Here is an 8,233-nt window from a genome sequence, read left to right as displayed (position 1 = left end):
CAAAATGTATTCTAGGCTTTTGATTTATCAGTGCAGAGTAGACAAATTTGCCATTAATAATAGCCAATTACGGTTCTTCACTGATTTACTCCCTTACTCTCTCTCTCTCTCCTTATATCTCTCTCCCCCTCTCCCTCGACCGGAATAGTTTCGCTTGTAGAAACCCCAGAACACCTTTGTACCACCCGGTAGCATTGAGGACAAAGCCATCCTCAAGCTATCCCCTAGATAGCCATTGTGTGTTCTGTACTAGCTGCTAGCTATTTTAGCCACGCTAAAGCTCTCTGTTTACACTGACCCACTGTTGCCCCTCTCGTTCTTTCACTCTCTTCCTTTTAGGAACATTAGACTTACAGAGTCCTCCGAACATTTCAGTACGCATTTATACACCTTTGGTGCATAATCTGTAGTGAACCATTCTCTGAATAGACAACTCTGCTCGTAGTGCACTGTAAGTTAGCCACAGCCACGTTAGGCCTGCAGTGTTTACACAAGCATGTGTGACAGATTGGGTTGTGCCCCCCCCTATCTGACTGATTCCGATTGGTTCCTGGCCTCTTTCTGCGGTTGGCTGAACCGTGAGTGTAGGGACTCTTATGTTGATAAATTTAGCTGTAACAGGGTAGACCTGTCTACGGTCAATGTGAGCGTTGTCCCTTGCCAGCTCCCATACTAGTCTGACGTCACAGACTCAGCTAGCTACTGAGTGGCTCCGCAGTAAGTGGCGGCTAGCCCATTGTTTTATAAAAACAGCTGAAAGTGAGCGCTTAGCTGGAGCTCTCCCGTGTTTGGGATTTTTGTGCTGGCGAACGCTGCGCTCTGGCTGAGCGCGCCAGAGATCCTGGGATGGCCAGCCCCAGGTGCGAATCCATGTCTGTCAATGTGGAGGTATGTGTTCGTGTAACTACTTGTGATATGCGTTTGTTAAACCTTCAGAACACTGTATTCACTACCGTGTTAATCTCTAGGTGAGCCTGAGATTCTCCCTTGGTGCGCGACCTGTCTGTACCAATCTCTAACTCACACTCTGTCCACCTGTGCTGAGGTACGTATGTGTACCGGTGTATCATGTTAACACTGTTATATGTATATATATTTAATGATGGACTTTCGCTCACTAATGTTTGTTTGCCTCACCCCTCAGAGTGTGCCGTCGAGGGTCGGCAACCTTGCTTACTGCTGTTTTGTCCCTGCCCTATTAGTTTTGCTTTTCTGTTATGTTTGTTTTTGTTTGTTTAATTTCCGTCCGGCCGCCTCCCCCCCCCTCTCCTGGTCTGACTAGTAGGCCTATTGCTGCTGTTAGTAGGCCTACCTAGGCAATAGGCTATATTTACGCTGTTAAAGCTATATTCTCCCACCGCCTTCAGTACAGGCCCCGTGTCTCCTTACGCACTTATTGCAGCTTTAGTGGTGACGTGCACCATTTGAGATCACCTTTGCAGGGTTAAGACGCTCACTTGCTTGCAGTGGAGAGACTTACTGATTGAATCACTTGCTTGCCGTGGTAGCCTATGCCTATGCGCATATGTGTAAATAGGAATATTGTAGACACTGTTCACCTGCACTGATTGTCTGGTGATGTTGAACTAGTAGACCTGAATCTCAGACCTTCCCCTCTGCACAATCCTGTCCCCTTTTTGTTTCAGGCGGTGCAGGAGTTTTAATGTATGTTTATTTTCTTATTTTAAATATGTGTTAATAAAGAAAACACTTTTTATTTTGAAACAAGAAGTACACGTCTCTGTCTACGTCTATCCGAACCTGTTGTGCCTTGGGTTATCACTGTATTCAATCAATACTCTGGGTGGCGAAATTCCCCCAGTGGCGTAGTCGTGCAATTACACATAAAAAGGGGTAATTATTATTTTAAGGATAATTACCAGTAAAAGTCCACTTTGCTACATTTGGCCTATAGTCGGCAGAGATAGCGTACAGAGACGTGCTTTTTGTTTGTTAGGTTTTTGTATTTTCGTTTTTATTTGAGTAAAGGGCAGTGCAGGGGCAAAACAGCAGTGGGCTCGGCGGGGGACTCGAATCTCCACAACGACCCACCGAGTCTTGGGTTGCCTGAGAGGGGGTGAGGTGGTGTCCGTCCCCGCACAAGATGGAGGAAGACTATGAGGGACTGTTGGAGCTGAAGGACATGGCAAGGCGGCAGGGGGAACAGATCCGTCTCCTGTCGCAGTGGGTGGAGCTGCTGCAGCGGCCTCAAGCAGGGTCGCCTGGGAGCCCCAAGGTGTGTTGGCGGTGCCGTCAGCCCGGCCACTTGGCCCGGAACTGTGATGGGCAACGGGTCCCTGCTCCGCCGCAGCCCTCGCCGGTAGCCCAATCGGGGCGTAATGGGAGGGCCTCCCCTCGTCGGCCAACAGGAGGTCTGCCGTCCCCTGGACTGAGTAGTGGCCATGCCAGCGGAGCGCTGCCGGGCTCAAGGGACATGTCCATGCCTCCCCAATCTCCAACCTGGGTCATCTTGCACTGTGTGTGTGTATGCTTGTGTGTGTGTATGATGCTGTTCAATTCTCTTGGTGCATTGTAGGGTGTGTGTGTGCGATGGGGTGACTGTGTGCCTGTCTGCCTGTAGGTGCGCGACTGCCCGTGCACATGATTGTGGGGGAGCATACCTGCCTGCCTGACTAGGAGGGTGCCAGTGCGTGAGTGACTGCTTATTGTATGTGTGCATGCTTGTGTAAGAGTCTGCCTGCCTGTGTGCATGGGCCCATTGTGACCTTAATCCTGGTTGTGGAAAGCTAGCCCATCGTCGGGGCGCCGATGAAAAAAAGCTGGGAGAAAATGTAACAGGGTAGACCTGTCTACGGTCAATGTGAGCGTTGTCCCTTGCCAGCTCCCATACTAGTCTGACGTCACAGACTCAGCTAGCTACTGAGTGGCTCCGCAGTAAGTGGCGGCTAGCCCATTGTTTTATAAAAACAGCTGAAAGTGAGCGCTTAGCTGGAGCTCTCCCGTGTTTGGGATTTTTGTGCTGGCGAACGCTGCGCTCTGGCTGAGCGCGCCAGAGATCCTGGGATGGCCAGCCCCAGGTGCGAATCCATGTCTGTCAATGTGGAGGTATGTGTTCGTGTAACTACTTGTGATATGCGTTTGTTAAACCTTCAGAACACTGTATTCACTACCGTGTTAATCTCTAGGTGAGCCTGAGATTCTCCCTTGGTGCGCGACCTGTCTGTACCAATCTCTAACTCACACTCTGTCCACCTGTGCTGAGGTACGTATGTGTACCGGTGTATCATGTTAACACTGTTATATGTATATATATTTAATGATGGACTTTCGCTCACTAATGTTTGTTTGCCTCACCCCTCAGAGTGTGCCGTCGAGGGTCGGCAACCTTGCTTACTGCTGTTTTGTCCCTGCCCAATTAGTTTTGCTTTTCTGTTATGTTTGTTTTTGTTTGTTTAATTTCCGCCCGGCCGCCTTCCCCCCTCTCCTGGTCTGAATAGCATTGCTGCTGTTAGTAGGCCTACCTAGGCAATAGGCTATATTTACGCTGTTAAAGCTATATTCTCCCACCGCTTTCAGTGCAGGCCCCGTGTCTCCTTACGCACTTATTGTAGCTTTAGGGGTGACGTGCACAGTTTGAGATCACCTTTGCGGTGTAAAGACTTACTGATTGAATCACTTGCTTGCAGTGGAGAGACTTACTGATTGAATCACTTGCTTGCCGTGGTAGCCTATGCCTATGCGCATATGTGTAAATAGGAATATTGTAGACACTGTTCACCTGCACTGATTGTCTGGTGATGTTGAACTAGTAGACCTGAATCTCAGACCTTCCCCTCTGCACAATCCTGTCCCCTTTTTGTTTCAGGCGGTGCAGGAGTTTTAATGTATGTTTATTTTCTTATTTTAAATATGTGTTAATAAAGAAAACACTTTTTATTTTGAAACAAGAAGTACACGTCTCTGTCTACGTCTATCCGAACCTGTTGTGCCTTGGGTTATCACTGTATTCAATCAATACTCTGGGTGGCGAAATTCCCCCAGTGGCGTAGTCGTGCAATTACACATAAAAAGGGGTAATTATTATTTTAAGGATAATTACCAGTAAAAGTCCACTTGGTTACATAGCTTTGGGACATGACGTGGGCCTCTTTCCGCTCAGCAGTTGTTTTGAGAGCTAAGACTCCGGCTGGCGTGTGAGCTGCTGATAGCCGTGATCATTATCCAGTAGATTCGGTACCTTCAGTTAGGCATTTAACATTCATACTTTATGATGTGTCCGATCGCCGTATTGTCAGAATTACGGACCTGATTCTGTGACTGTGTTCCACTTCTAGCCACTTTTGCGTGGAACTGCTCTGTGCTGTGAACTGGCTTTCACTTCGCGCTGCCTATACTGCACCGGTGTGTACCGCTCTTTGGTTGGTGTGTCGCCCCATCATCTGTGCCCTGTGGCAGGCCTGATTTGCGGTGCTTACGCCGGCTTTGGAGTGGCCAAAGGGGTTGGCCCCTGTGTACCTGACTGCAGTCAGTGGATGGTAAGCTGGCCTATGCTACGTTGATGTTGTTGCTCCGATGGGAATGATGACTCGATTCACTAAATCTACCCTCACTTCCCTCAGTGTGTGGTCCAAATTGCGATTGTTCCGAACCACGGATCTATGATCGGGTTAACGGTGCCTCTCTGACGCTGTAAGTATTCATTTCTTCCTCTTGATTGTCGCGGTCACCAATTACCTCTAGGCTAGTTAGTAATGGGTACCCGTCTGTTACAGGTGGGATTGCTAGCTACACTCCTCCGAGGTTGCTGTTTTGTTGCCGTCACACTCTGCGCCGGTTCCGAACTGGCTCCACCTGCTCGTCCTGCTTTGGGCCCACTGTTTATCTGTTTAGTTTTCTTGTGACCTGATTTTCGTTTGGTTTAATTATTTTCATTTCTGTTAGTTTGTTATTTTCTGGCCCATTTCCTGGGACACCAGCCTCCTCGCTGCGCATTGCGCAGGTCTGGTTACTACCTGTGTGTGTTGTGAGTGCGTGTGTGTGTTCGGTGCGTCTGTGTGCGTGTGTGGTTATCATCTAGGCACGGCACCGGAGGCAAGTGTACACCCCCTTCAGTCAACCTACGGCGGTGTAGTTCTCCCCTCTCTCTTGCTACACGAAAGTTAAGTTGCATCTAGTCCTCCCTGTGTATGCAAATGGTATAATACATTAGCACGTTCATTCTGGCTATTGAGTGTCTCTCTCTTCTCTCCTCCCTGGATAGGTACGGAGTTGCCATAGCGCGCCAGTCTTCAGGTGGCGGATTCCCTCACTTTTCCATTGCTGTGTGCACTTGGGTGACTATTACTATTTTGCTGTGCTTATTAGCAGTAGTAGACGTGTATTTTCTTTTTATTGTGTGTGCCTATTTTTATTGTGTGTGTTTATTTTGTGTGGCCTTTTCTCTAGTCTTTAACTATCCCTTTTCAACCGTGCTGCTATTGGTTAGCCTAAGCCTAGTCCCCCCCTCCCCCCTTTAAGAGTGACACCATTGCCCTGTCTCCCTCGTATTGGGGTGTTTCGTGTGACTGAGTGTAGCCTCCCTCCTCTCTCGCACAGGTGCCGTGCGTGTGTATGCGCGGTGTGTGTGTGTGGCCATTGGCCATATTGCTCCACATAACGACCCGCCTGTGGGTGTCTAATAGGGATCAGTGCAATATTGTCTTTAATACAATTCATTCATATTGTATTTTGTAATGTATTAGTATTTGTTCCTTTGCATCACCACTGCAGATTTGCACATTTGTATTTAACCTCAGTCTCCTGACCCGAACGTGTATTTTATTGATCTGTATGATTACTGTATCGATGATGTGTATGGACTGAGAACCCTGTGTTGAATGTGAAACCTCAGTGTACTTGTTGGCATCCACGAGACATTCATGATGTTGGCCTGATCAGCCAACATTGATATTGAATTGTGCTGTACATGTCATACAAGTATTTGTGAAAAGAGAATAAACACTTGAACTTGACTCCTGCCTAAGGGTGCTCCGAACCTGTGTCCTGGTTTAATAATTTGGGGGGTAATTTCACTCCTAGGTTGTCTTCCCCCACCCTAGGTGGCGTAGTCGTGCAAGAGCTGAGTTGAATGTAATTAACTGTTTACGTGCCACTGTTACACACGCTTAGTCAGCCATTGTTGTAGTCTACTACTCGTAAGGGCGTCGTAGACGACAACGTCTCCCACTCGCTGTTCTTTTCATCTCACTTTGCTTTCTCTCCCATTTCTACTCGGAATTGTTAACGTTAATTACAGAACCTTCCATACAATTGCGTGTCCACTACGGGACTTAGAGCGCCTGAAACCATACCTTTTTACTTGCTACATATACCTACAGCTGGTAAGCTGGCTTTTGAGCTGAGGTAAGCAGAGTTGAACGCTAGTCGAAACGCAAAATGTTGGCGGCTGGTTTGAGCTGTATCGTGCAGTGGAAACTACCCATAGTACACAAAAGAAACAGCTATAGAAAAATGAATTAGAATACCAAATCATGTAATAAATGTGTGAACATGGTTCGATTTCACTCTTCTGTTCTGTTTAACCAATTTGATGGCTAATCAAACCTGAATGACACAGAGGCACATTTTAGCCTACAGAGAGAGAGAGCCAATGGAGTTGTGGAGGGATTGAAATGCACAACCTACCAGAGTGGGCTGTCCTCTGGAGCATGGGGTCAAATCCCACCTTGCGCACGGCATCAGTTCTAGCCAGGAAGTAGTTGACCAAACCATCCACCAGTACACAGTCCTTAACCCTTTGAGAAATATGATTATTACACAGAGAATTTTGGTAATAATTCTACGTTCTTGTGTCACGAAAAAAAGCAATATGGTCCAGCTGCGTCTTGTCCAGCTAATACCACCCATTCCTCCTTACTAGACCTCCCTCACAGTAACGCCCCTTTGGCTGTTCAGTTCAAGTTTCTGAAGTCAGTGACATGCTACCGAATGACAACACAAGCGCCGCGCGGGACTTATTAAAACGGCTGGATGGATTTCGCTGCAGCGATCACTCAACTGTCGGTAAGATTTCGAATAAAATGCATGAATATAGGCCTACATAACGGTTACTTTACGAGTTGACTTAGTCGGAGGGCGAACATTTACCCACTCCAGCCCACCAACTAGTGGTTTTGGCTAATGATTTTTAGCTTCAAGGCAAGCTAACAGGCCTCCCTTCGTAAGTTTGTTTCAGATGTTGTTTGTGTATTTGTCATAATGTACAGTACTAAGTTATGGGCAGACAAAGCGTAGGTAACATGACAAGGGTGAGATGAAGGATACTAAGGGCTAGCCAGACTAGAATAAAAGTTAACTAGGCCTACTACGAAAAGTTCATTCATAAACGTTTTGACGCTCTTTAATGATTATCGGATTGTGTGCTTGCTTGCAAAATATCATACAGTTTGCCACAAAGTGATCACGAAATGATCTCTGTATTAATAACAGTTTCGTGGTTTGTTACTCGTTTGAATAAACGTAGTTTTGACATCCCCACACGCGGATGTTTTGAAAGTTTGTTGTACCACGAGCCATCACGAAATTATGCTGTATTTACCCTTAAACAAATTAAGCACTGGGCCAAAAGGTGTTTAGGCCTATACAGTAGTTTCTTCCTGTGCTGCATTGTGCACGTCTGTTTCATCATCTGAGCTATCAGTTGTGTTTCTTTGAAGCAAAGATGTATAGAATAGCACTGAAAGTCGGAGGTGTCATATTTGTTCAACCTGGTGTTAAACGTAATTTCAATTCTTGACCAGTGCATGTAAAGAAATTGTAAATAAAACCGACTTGATGTAGTAGTGCTAAAAATAAACCTTTATATTTTCTCTTAGTGAACTTCTCAAAATATATGGGCTATAATGTAGATACTTTCTGGGATGGGTTTATCGTTACCTATTGTTTCTGATGGGGCGTTAATTGGTGTGGCACGGTACCCCGGAACTCTTCCTCACTTCGGGAAGATTGGCAAGGGGTAAGCTGTGTTTTTTTCCTCCGTGTCACAAACTATTTAATGATGTTTCTGTACTTTAATTTCTCTGTTATTTTATTGATCTTTGATGGGAAGATATTCTGTTACGTTTGTGTTGATATTTTCGTTGTAATTTTCGCTCAAAGTATGTACATTAGCGCCATTAATGTCCGCGATCGTTATGAAGTTAACAGGTGCTAACGAGCTTGGTTTCTCTATTGCACTGTAAACAGTAGCTTGTCTAGCTGTTGTAGTGTTCTC

This window comes from Engraulis encrasicolus, chromosome 2 (genome assembly GCF_034702125.1).
Source record: "Engraulis encrasicolus isolate BLACKSEA-1 chromosome 2, IST_EnEncr_1.0, whole genome shotgun sequence".
Taxonomy (NCBI): domain Eukaryota; kingdom Metazoa; phylum Chordata; class Actinopteri; order Clupeiformes; family Engraulidae; genus Engraulis; species Engraulis encrasicolus.
The sequence above is the reverse complement of the archived record's forward strand: the minus strand, read 5'-3'. Positions refer to the sequence as shown.